This window comes from Rattus norvegicus, chromosome 15 (assembly GCF_036323735.1).
Source record: "Rattus norvegicus strain BN/NHsdMcwi chromosome 15, GRCr8, whole genome shotgun sequence".
NCBI classification, from domain to species: domain Eukaryota; kingdom Metazoa; phylum Chordata; class Mammalia; order Rodentia; family Muridae; genus Rattus; species Rattus norvegicus.
The window spans coordinates 54,386,822-54,398,144 of record NC_086033.1 but is presented as its reverse complement, the minus strand read 5'-3'; the positions used below and the strand labels follow the sequence as shown (position 1 = coordinate 54,398,144).

The following is an 11,323-nucleotide window of genomic DNA, read 5'->3' as shown; positions in this document are numbered from 1 at the left end:
ACATAAAAAATTGAAATATAGACCACATCTGAGATGACCCCTGCCTGGTGCCGCATGACATGGGCAGGGCACAGAACTCCTGGGATAACTCCAGACGTCCAGAGGCCCCAGGGAAGACATACACACATATGCAATAGTGGTATGGACATCATTGGAGCAACCAAACAATTTCTGACTGGATTTAAGACCTGACCCACAAGATTAAACCCATACCTGGTAATGCTGTTGGACTAAGAACCTGTAGCTAGATAGCTCACAGACCCCAGGGAGAAATTACTATTATTCCACTGAGTGGATGTAATATTAAATTGATTCCTAATGATTTATCATCATACCCAGTGACAAATACATCTCCCAGCTCTCATCCCCAGAGAAGTTTCTGTGTGTACTAGACAGTGATTAAAATAGAGATTCACCTGGCCAAAATACAGAGGATAAGAGACTGAGGTATCCAGCCCTAAATGAGACATTTGTGTCTCATTCTCACCTCCCAAGGCTCATGGGGCCAAAATATTGTAAAGACCAGAAGTGGTAGCTGGATACTATACAACTGTTTTCTGAGCACAACAGGGCAGCTATACATCTGAACTTGGAGCAGCTGTGACAGCACGCACAGGCTAGGCCACACTGCATAGAAAGGAGAACTGTGTACCCAGTTCCACCTCGTGCCAAGGGCTATTGGCAATTGACAGTTGCTGGGAGACGTAGAGTCTGTTCTCTTTAAGAGTGGTGTCCCTGGTAAGTTGCTCCAACGGAAGGCTGCACATCCAAGAATATGTAGACAGCACAAACTGGAATTAGTGTCCTTTCAAAATATAAGGAAAGGACAGAAAAAGAACACACAAAGTTGGGTGGGCAGGGAAGGAGGGGTGGATCGGGAGGACTGGCTGGACTGAATGTGATGAATTCACCTTATGGAATACTCAAAGAATTAATAAAGAAAGAAAAGTCTGGATCTAGGACTTCTTGTCTATGATTCTCAGGTCTGCCTCCTTTTAAGCTGTTCTAAGAATCTCGAAATCGCTACAGTATCAAACATACCTGATTCACATTCACTAAAGTTACAGCTCTGAAGTCACCTCTCCTCACCAACAAGGAAGTTGAGGATGTGACTGATGCCTCAATGCAACCAACAAGCAAATGGTTAAGTCTCAGACAGTGGCAGGGGGCAGGGAAACAACTCTCTTGAGTTCAATGTTTTCCACCCCTGCCTACCTCCTCCTCCTCCTGGCATCTTACTTTCCTTTCTTTCACTTCAAAAATAAACACATCCTGGTGGGTAATTATAAAGGAAAAAAATTAGGAACGCAGTCAGAAATTAGATAAAATTAGATTAAAATTAGAAATTAGATTTTTTTCCCCTTCTCTCCATTTTTGTCTTCCTTCTCCCCATCCCTTAAACAGGTAGCTCTTATGGAGATTGATGCAACATTTGTGAAATTCAGGAGAGGAAAATACTGCATAAAAAATCGGAGTTTTTCATCGTGAGGAACAGTCTCAGTTTGTACCTCTGTTTACTAGGAAGAACATAAAGGATTCCTAATCCTGAAGTCACCATTAATCCCAGCCGAAGCCTCCCTTGCAGCTGCCTTTGCTCCTCCGCTAAGAGCTCCCAAGGGTTTCAGCTACTCTGTTGCTGTGGCGACCACTGCAGCCACTTGCTCATTTCGGCAAAAAACATATTCAGGTTGTCAGACCATGCCACCAGCTGAGCTCGGCTCAGAACATTAAGGTCGCTGACACTGTCTTCTCAAAACAGGGTATCAATCAAGTGCACTGCAGCAAGAGAAAGTTCAGACAGTGTTGCTGTCTAGTACGAGAGCCGCTGGGGTCTCGGGGCATGACAATGGCCTCGGTCATCTCATTTAGAGCTGAAACCTCAATTTTACAGCCAGAAGGTTGGTTCTGGCGGTGTTGCTAGAGACAATTGGATGCCGGGAGTGTGGGTTAAACTCACCAAACAATAAATAAAAAACAGAATGTCCATTTATTATTATTATTATTATTATTATTATTATTATTATTAAATTTTAATTCTAGGATTTCCATGTGCAATGGTCAGCAAATGATTTGTGTAACATTCTGCATCCACTCCCCCCAAATAAACCAGATGTGAATTGGACTGTTAGCGTCTGAACACCAATGTTAGGGAAGTAAATTTGGCTGCTTTGGTAGCTGTTTTCCTGCGGTCTCTTGACTCGGTTTCAAGCATTTTCTAAGTTCTTTGCAGTACATTTGCCTGTCCAAATCATCATTCTCAAAATAGGGCAAACAAAGAGAGAAGAAAGCCGTCTCGGGTGCATCCTGAGACAGTCCACTGTGCTCACTTAGCTTCAGGTGTCCTCAGCATTTCAGGCTCTCACTTAGCAGCCAGTATTTAAACGTGTTCCACACAGGCATCGGCTTAGCTTCTGTTAAAGTAGTCTATGTTCAGTTGGAGAATCCCATACGAAGTACAGAGAGAACACTTAATGCTTTAATTTTTAAAAGAAGAATCTGGAAAACATTAAAGGGAAAAAAGAGACTCAGAGTATGGGTTTGATAAGTGATCTCTAATGAGAGATGTAGTTCTAAATATATCATCAGATTCTAATATGCGCTCAGAGATAAACGGCATCATTCTCCATAATCATACTGAAAAGACAGGTGCCAGGAGTACCATCTCCCGCTTGGTAGTTCTGTCGTATCCCAACCTTGAGCAGGGGCAGGACCAGTGGATGTTATATGATATTGCTCCCATTATTAAGTTAATTACAGGTGAAAGTATCCTGGGAGGCCTACTTGAGCTGTTGAGCCCCTTGCAAGAAAGCGAAGAGGCAAAGATACGGCCATCTGCCAAGGAGTATACAGTCGATGTGATCACCAAGATTCTTGGGCTGGCATAATGGCTCAGTCAGGATAGTGTCATGTAAGTATAAGGCCTAAGATTAATCTCTAGAACTCATGAAAATAAATAAATAAATAAATAAATAAATAAATAAGCAAGTAAGTAAGTAAATAAATCAATAAATAGCCTGGGAGCAAACACTTATAATCCAAGGTCTGGGAAGGCAGAGACAGGAGGATTCCTGGGAGTCACTGGTCAGCCAGCCTAGTCTAATTGAAAGTCGCAGGCCCTAACTCATCTCTAAACCCAAAGTAGATGGTTCCTGAGGAGCAACAGCAAAATTACACTCTGGCCTCCACATGCATGTGCACAAACACACACATGAACCTATATACACACAAACACAAATGTGTGCCCATATACACACTAAAAACTTAGAGTTTCATTTTTCACTTGAAAAGAAACAGAATATATGGTTTCTCTGAAAACAGCTTAAAATGTATATAATGACACACATTCCCTTACCAAAAATGATTAGATGTGGAGAAGGTTCGTGTCTTAATATAGAGTTGTATGTTTATGAATAAACCCAGATAATACAACATTGTATATAAGATTTTGCTACTTGTTATGCCATTCTTGATAAGTAAAACCCATTCAGACAAGAAAGAGAAATAAGAAAGTTTCTGAGAATGAGACATATTTCTCTAAATATCTACACCTGTATGACTATGATAAAACATGAGGGGAAATTTTCAGTCCTCTCTCCAGGGTGGATCCTCCTCTTCTCCTCTTCCTCCTTTTCTATCTTTTTTTTTAATTTTTGAAACAGGCTCTTTCTACATAATTCTGACTGACTTGGAACCCTCTACATAGACCAGGTTGGGTTTGAACTCACAGAGATCTGCTTGTCTCTGCCGCCCAAGTGCTAGCTAGGATTCAAGTCATGCGTTACCACATACAGCTGTGGATCCATCTTCTGAACCCAGCAATCCTTATCTCATTCATACCATCTTGGAATAGAAATGTCCATGTCTTACCTCTAAGATAATGGTCTTGACATTGTGGTCTTAACATTGCCCTTTGCTCAGATGATTTCCAGGATGCCATGGTTCAGCACTGAATTCTGTTAGTTTGTTCCTTAGTTTCTTTATCTATTTGCTTCACAAAATGCAGGATTCTTTGTCTTAGGACAGTGAAAATCTGAAACAGTTTCTGTCTCCTTAGGGGCCCTGAAGTAACATAGTCAGCTACCAGGAAGAGGAAGTCTACTTTTCTTCCCTCTCCTCACCACCACAGGAGAGGCAAACAAAACAGCTCAAGCTGTGCAGGGGAAGTCTGCAGGGCTCTTTGGGAATCAGAGCAGGTGAGCCCCACTGGATGACTTAATCATTAAACCACCAAGCTTTCTTCTCCAGAGCTCTGGAAAGCCCAGGGCTGAGCTTTAGGCTACATAAGAAAGAAGCAATGCTATGAGCAGAATACAGCAAGAGAAGGTAAGCCTTAAGAACAAGGCAAGAGGGGTTGGGGATTTAGCTCAGTGGTAGAGCACTTGCCTAGCAAGCACAAGGCCCTGGGTTCGGTCCCCAGCTCCGAAAAAAAGAACCAAAAAAAAAAAAAAAAAAAAGAACAAGGCAAGAAGAGTTCGATATGGCCATTAACAAGAGAACTTCGAAGAACTGGGGACAAAGGCAGTCAGTGGGACTGGCTTTGCAAAGGAATTCTAAAAATCAAGGTGACTCAGAACAAGCTTTCGGTTGATTGTGGCGATCTGAGCCCTGTCCACTCCTTTGGCTCTGTGTTTCTGGACGTGAAGGTGAGGGAACTGGAAGTTCCTACCATGGTGTGATGCGGAGTCTAAGAGATGGGTCCGTGTCCTAATGGTAACGGGAAGATGCTGAAGAGGAATTGCGTGGAAGAAGACATTTTTGACTCAAAGATGACTTGAAATATAAACCCGTAAGGATTCCGGAGGTGGTGTGAGGTGAGGCCACCTGGACGGTGCTGCTTCGCACAATAGGCGAGCCGTGGTGCCGGAGGGGCTGGCCCCTTGTGTGAAAAGTGACCCCTCAGGTACTCAGGCTTGGCCATCCTTCCTAATACGGTGTCTCTTCCCTCATCTCCACTCCTGTGCCGGCAGAAGTTGTGTCTTTACTAATCTATACAGAAGGGAAATTTTATCTGCTTACCTGCTTCTGCTGTACTACATCCAGTTTCCTCTCTCTGTTGTCATTTCTCTGTCTTTCCCGTTCTCTCCCTCTTCCTGCCTCCCTCCTGCCATGCAAACACCATAGCAACACAGGATTTTAAAGGTCACCCAGCCCATCTTCCCAAGACTGCTGGAACAATATGCTTAACACATAGTGCCCCAGTCACTGTCAAGATTGATATGCTCGTGTGTAAATCTGAGCTTCACAAAAGACTATGAGATTTTATCTCTGCCTGAACTCTTCCTAAAGCAGTCACAGTTCTGAATTAGAGTCAGTCATCAAGGCTTCTAAGGAAGATGGCAGATTAGAAGCTGCCTCTGAGTGACTCCATGGAGGCAAAGACTTGGGATTTAAAAACAAGAAATAATTTTATTCCTATGAGAAAAAGAGCCCCCTCCCCAATCAGCAGAAATACATAAAGAATGGCAGGTAAATATAGAAAAGTAAAAATGGATAAAATCAACGAAATGTGGTGAAATTACAAAAGTTTCCATAGAGAAGTAGCCAGGAATGACTGTCAGCTGGTTGCCATAAGGCTGGGGTCGGTGGTAGCTGCCAGAGAGGTAGCAAGGTATGAGAAGTATGCCGAACTTGCCATAGTCTCAACAACACATTCAAATTCCCGGGCCAGAGTTGAAGTATCAGTGAAATACAGAGCTAAAATCGGGTCTTCAAGAGAGCATTCAACAGCAGAATAAACACAAGCATCAGCATCACCTCTTAGAGGGTCAAGGGGTCACAGACTCAGTTTTTGGGAAGTATGGTGTCCAACACAGCAGAGGCGATATGTTGACGGCAGGCAGGAGCCTCCAATTAGAGAGCTGCAAAAAGTAGAGTCACCTTAAATCTCCTTGAGGTTCTTGCCCTCACCTAAAACTCAGCTGCTTAAGACTAGCAGCAATCCCCCTGTGGGTGGAGGCTGCTGCACAAAATAAAGGGGCGGGAGAAATCACACTCATTCTAAGTAGGGAGAAACCTTGATATACCTACCAAGTATATATGTGTTTTCTGCTGCAGTCAGGAAAAAGTTCTTAGAACCAAGTGAAAGTGCTTGTGGGAGGTGTTAGATCCTTTGGGACACAGCTAAGGGAGAACAAAGAATGGACAGCCAGAAGTGCTAACATCACAAAATCAGAGCTGACTCAGATAAGTAATCCAGTGATGGAGCTTAGCTTGTAAGTGAGCAAAAGCAGGCCAAACCCTAAAATGCCACATGGCAAGAAATAGTGAAGATCAAGCAAGAAATGAATGCATCGGTGACTAGAAGCACAATCCATGGAATCAGTCATAGTTCATTCCTTGAAAATATGAGCAAGGTTGACAACTACCTAGTTAAAATAGCCAAAAAAGAAGAGGTGTTACAACAGACTCCAATCTAATCTTAAGAATAATTATAATCTGCAAAGCTTTATATTTTAAGACAAAGGAACACACAAACAAAACCCCTAGAAAGTCTGTGAAATTACTCAATTATATATATATGTATATGTATAATTATTTATATATATGTGTGTATATATATATATATCACCCAACTAAAATCATTAAGAAATAAAGTGCTTTAACAGATGCATAACAAACTACAATATTAGATCAGTGAAACAAAACAAAACCCAAACAAACAAACAAAAAAGAGTTTCAACACAAGGAAAATCCCAGGACAAGATAGGTTCATTGCCAAATTCTACCAAACCTTCAAGGAAAGGCTAACATGCCTCCTAATCTATTCCATAAAAGATGAAGGGAAGAAACACTAGGAAACCCATCCATGAAGCCAGGATTACATGGATACCAAAACTAAATATGGATACAAGAATACAAAAAGGATAAACTAGTTTTGCTGATGGGTACACATGTACACAAAAATTCTCAATGAAATGTTTGCAACTTAATAACACACTTTTAAAAACCATAAACCATGACAAAAAATCACTTTCATTCCAGTGATTCCAGAGCAGTTCAACATATGTAAATCAATAAAGGATGGGTGACATATAGAATATGGATAGAAATCACTTGAATACCTCAATAGATGCAAAAAAAAAACCCCTTTTCATGAAATTCAACATCCTTTGTGATAAAAGCCAGATTAATTAAAAAATGCAAAAAGCATATCTCAACAAAAGTTCTCTGTATAAAAAAAGTCTATGGCACAGTTATATTAGAGAAAAATACAAAGACCTGGCTAAGATCTGGAACAGACAAAGATACCTACTTTCCAATTTTATTCAATACAGTCTTCAGAGTCTTAACTAGAGAAAGAAGACAAGAGAAGAAACTAGAAATGCATAAACAAGAAAGAAAAAAGTCAAAATTTTCGTGTTTGTAAACAACATGACCTTCAAAAGGCCCAAACACCTCACCACAAAACCTTTAGATTTGACATGAAGCAAAGTATCAGGATCTAAGACACACACACACACACACACACATACACACACACACACACACACACATACACACACACACACACACACACACACACACACACACCATTCGACTTTCTATGCAGTAATAATTTATTTGCTAAGAAAGATCAGGTGGAAATTTTCACTATCACTTTAAAAATATAAAATGCCTAGAAATAAATCTAACCAGAGAGATGAAAGATGTCTATAATGAAAACCTTAAATTAAGGCATTCCAAAAATTATAGAAAACACTAGAAGATAGAAAGACCTCCCACGCTGCTGGGTTGCCAGATTTAGTATTCTCAAAATAATTATATGACAGAGTAAATTATATGACAGTTTCAATGCAATCTCCATCAAAATTTCAGTGACCTTCCTCACAGATCTGAAAAAATATAATCCTAAGATGTGAATGGATGTTTGAATGTCACATATAGCCAAAGAAATCCCAGGCAGAAAGAGCAGTGATGGAAGTAATTGATCTGAAGGTATACAGAACCATAGTGATGACGAGGACGGCGACGGCGACTACAAAATACCACATAGTACTCACACAAAGCCAGACATGTGCACTAATGGAACATTAAGGAGCAAACCCTCATAGCTATTGTCACCTAATACTTGGCAATGGTGCCAAAACCATATACTAGAGAAAGGCCGGCCTCCTTGCCCCAGTTAGCTACAGCTGCCATCTCAACACAGCTCAGAGTCACTTGAGGGGATTTCTCAGATCACATTGACCCGTGGCCAGGTCTGTGAAGAAATGTCTTCACCAATGATTAATGGAGGAGAGCCCAGCCCACTGAGTGGTTCTGTCTCTCGAAAGGTGGTTGGGGATATATACAAGACTGATTGAGGAGAACCAGAAAGGAAGCCACTAACCGGCATTTCCCCCATTTCTGTTTGATATCCCTGCCTTCAGATTCCTACTTTGAGTTCTGCCCTCTTCCCTCAGTGAAGGGCTGTGACCTGGAAGAGTAAGCAGAAAGAAAGCCTTTCCTGTCCAGGCTGCTTTTGGTCACGGTGTTTATTGAAGCTACAGAAAGCAGAGCAGAATATTCCTAAACCAAGACTTACTGACACTGGATGTCTGTCTGTAGAAGAATGGAAGTAGGTCTGTATCTCTCACTTCCCATATGGTAAGACCAGTAACTTTGAAACCACTAGAAACAAAAACATAGGAATAGGCAGGAACTTTCTAAATAAGACTTCCATATCTCAGGAAATAATCCCAAGAATTGATAAGTGGGATCACATAACATTAGAATTTTACAGGAATACTCACCAGAGTTCTGAGGCAATCTACAAACTTGGAAAAATATATTATGTAGCATTAACAAAGGTCTTTCCCATTTTGTAGATTGCCATATGTACGTGTGTATAAATGTGTGTGTGTGTGTGTGTGTGTGTGTGCGTGTGTGTGTTTGCTGAGATTAGTATCCAGAATATTTAAAAGACAACTTAAACTACCAAATCTCTTAAGCAGTAACAAGCTAATGAACTAAATAGACAGTTCCTCAAAGAGGGGAGGAAATGAATCCAATAAGGATTTGAAATGGGATTCAAATCCTTAATCATTAGGAAAATGAACATAAAAACTGCCTTTCGATTTCATTTCACCCAAGTCAGAATGGAACGGATATCACAAAGGAACAGACACCAACTAAAACTGGGACTGTTCTAGGCCTAGCCATAGCGTTCCTGTGCATACATCCAAAAGACTCTAAATTCACCACAGACACAATTGGACATCCTCGTTTATTGCTGTCCTAGTCACCATAGCTAGGAAATGGATCTAGTATACATGTACATCAACAAATGAGTAGACCAAAATCACACACAATGGAATTTTATTCAGCTACAAATTAAAAGCAAATGATGACATTTGTAGGAAAATGGAAAGCAATGTTATAAGCCAGTTTCCTTCATATGTGAAATCTAGACTTCATGTGTGAGGTGTGTGTGTGTGGGGGGGGGGGGACTAGGTCATGAAACTGGGAAGGGGACCATGAAAGTGGAAGAGATTAAAGGTTATTGGGTATGGAAATGGCTTGAAAGTGGAAGTGGCACTATTAGGTGTCAGGATGGGACTGTCATGCGGAAATCAGGGGGACAGGAAGGGGGTGACTAAGAACAAAAACTACCATCCAGAAACCCTTTGAATTGTATGCTAAGTTAAAAAAAAAACAAACTAGTGTTAAAACCAGTTCGAATGGGACTGAAAGACCCCCAGAGAGGACCTTTCCCTCAGGAGGAGTCCCAAGCGCCCAATGACCGAGCCGAGTCCACTCGGATGCAATCAGCAAGAGGGTTTATTGGAAAACACAGGTACCTGCGGGCACACAGTCTCTTCGGAGGACTTGCGCGCCCAGCAGCTCCAGCATGGGGCTTTTATAGGGATTGGGGAAGCAGAAGCGGGCGTACAGAAGCAGATGCATAGTTACGGGGATTGGTGGATTCAAACGAGGCACATAGACATGTTCACATATGATTGGCTATTTCACATGATGAGGTAATAAGGTATAGCTACACACATTGGCAGGTTTGGGGCGTCCTGGATGTCGGGGGCTGGGGGCTTATCTCTTCCTGCCAGGTGGCCTGTGAGTCAGATCTGGTACTCCTGGTCTGTTCTGCATTCCTTTCCTTATCTTTATGGCTTGCCAGTCCTGCCTAGACAGTGTTTCCTGTGCTCCTTTATCTTTATAGCCTGCTAGTCCTGGCTGTAGGGCTTAGCCCTCGGTCTGTGGCCTTTTGGGGTTTATTCTTTTAATTTTGTATCTCCAAACCTAGAATTCGTATAATTCTCCTTTCATTCCCTTCTCCTTCTACTAAATAATTCTAATCTTAGAATTTTGATATCAAGTCTCATATTTGGTCTCACCAGTTGTCCTAACTGACTGGTACTGTTGTCTCAGAACCATCAACCACACAGCACCCACTTGATTTTTAACAAAAGCAATTAACCTGTTTGTCACGCAGGGTCCAAAAACTAAAACCAAGAAAATTATTAGTAATGGCCCAGCCATATAGTAGAGAGTAGGGTAGTCATCCAGGGAGACCGAGTGAACCAAGACTCAAACCAACCTTGTTGAGCGTCTCTATCTTTTTGTAGGAGTCAAACCTATTAACTAGTTTCTCTAACACACATGGACCTATAATCAGAAGCAGAAGCAAAACTAAGAAGGGTCCCATAAGGGAAAATACCAGAGTAGTCATCCAAGGAGATCTACTAAACCAGCTCTTGAACCATCCCTGATGCGCTTCTCTGTCTGCCTTTTGTCTAACCTTTCTCTAAGTTTATTCATGGAGTCTTTAATTACTCCTGAATGGCAGTTCTGAATTCTCTATAAGCCTTGCATTGCAACAGCAGATGTCCTTGATAGCCTTAGCCCTAAGTAATTCTCAACTTTTTTGTGTCTTACTAAGTCTTTAGCATCAGGATTCCAATCTGGACACTATCTAAACCTACACACCAAGGTCATGACTAGCTTTTAGAACTTCTAAACTTATACAGATTGTGATCCCTGAGGCACAGTCCCAAGAAGTGTTAGGAGTACTAACATATGCAATGTTATATCATTTGTAATGGAAATCAAGCCTATCCCACACCTATCTTGATAGAACCCAGGACAAACATGACTGAATTTCCCTCTAGGTCCCAGCTCTCAGCCCCAACAGCTAGTACATGGCTGGTGAGGGCTGAGAATTGACAGCTGTCAGGGTGGTCAGCAGCACCAGGTACGGTCCTTTCCAGCGAGGCTCGAATGTCTGGGTTCAGTGTAGCTGCAGTATCCGACCTGGAACTCAGGGGTCTCTGGGGCATAGGCTGCTGTCAGCTGTGAGCAGATTTCTTTCTGTATCACCTGTAGGTCTTTT

At 41.7% G+C, this 11,323-nt stretch overlaps 1 long non-coding RNA gene across 1 annotated transcript; it reads right to left on the bottom strand.

Annotated features, from left to right (window-relative positions):
* Positions 1 to 1,968: 1,968 nt before the first annotated feature.
* On the bottom strand, positions 1,969 to 5,069 carry LOC120097034 (uncharacterized). The gene is made up of 2 exons (XR_005494099.2): positions 3,868 to 5,069; positions 1,969 to 2,496 (listed from the first exon to the last, which is right to left on the bottom strand). It is a non-coding gene; the product is annotated as an uncharacterized LOC120097034 (long non-coding RNA).
* Positions 5,070 to 11,323: the final 6,254 nt, after the last annotated feature.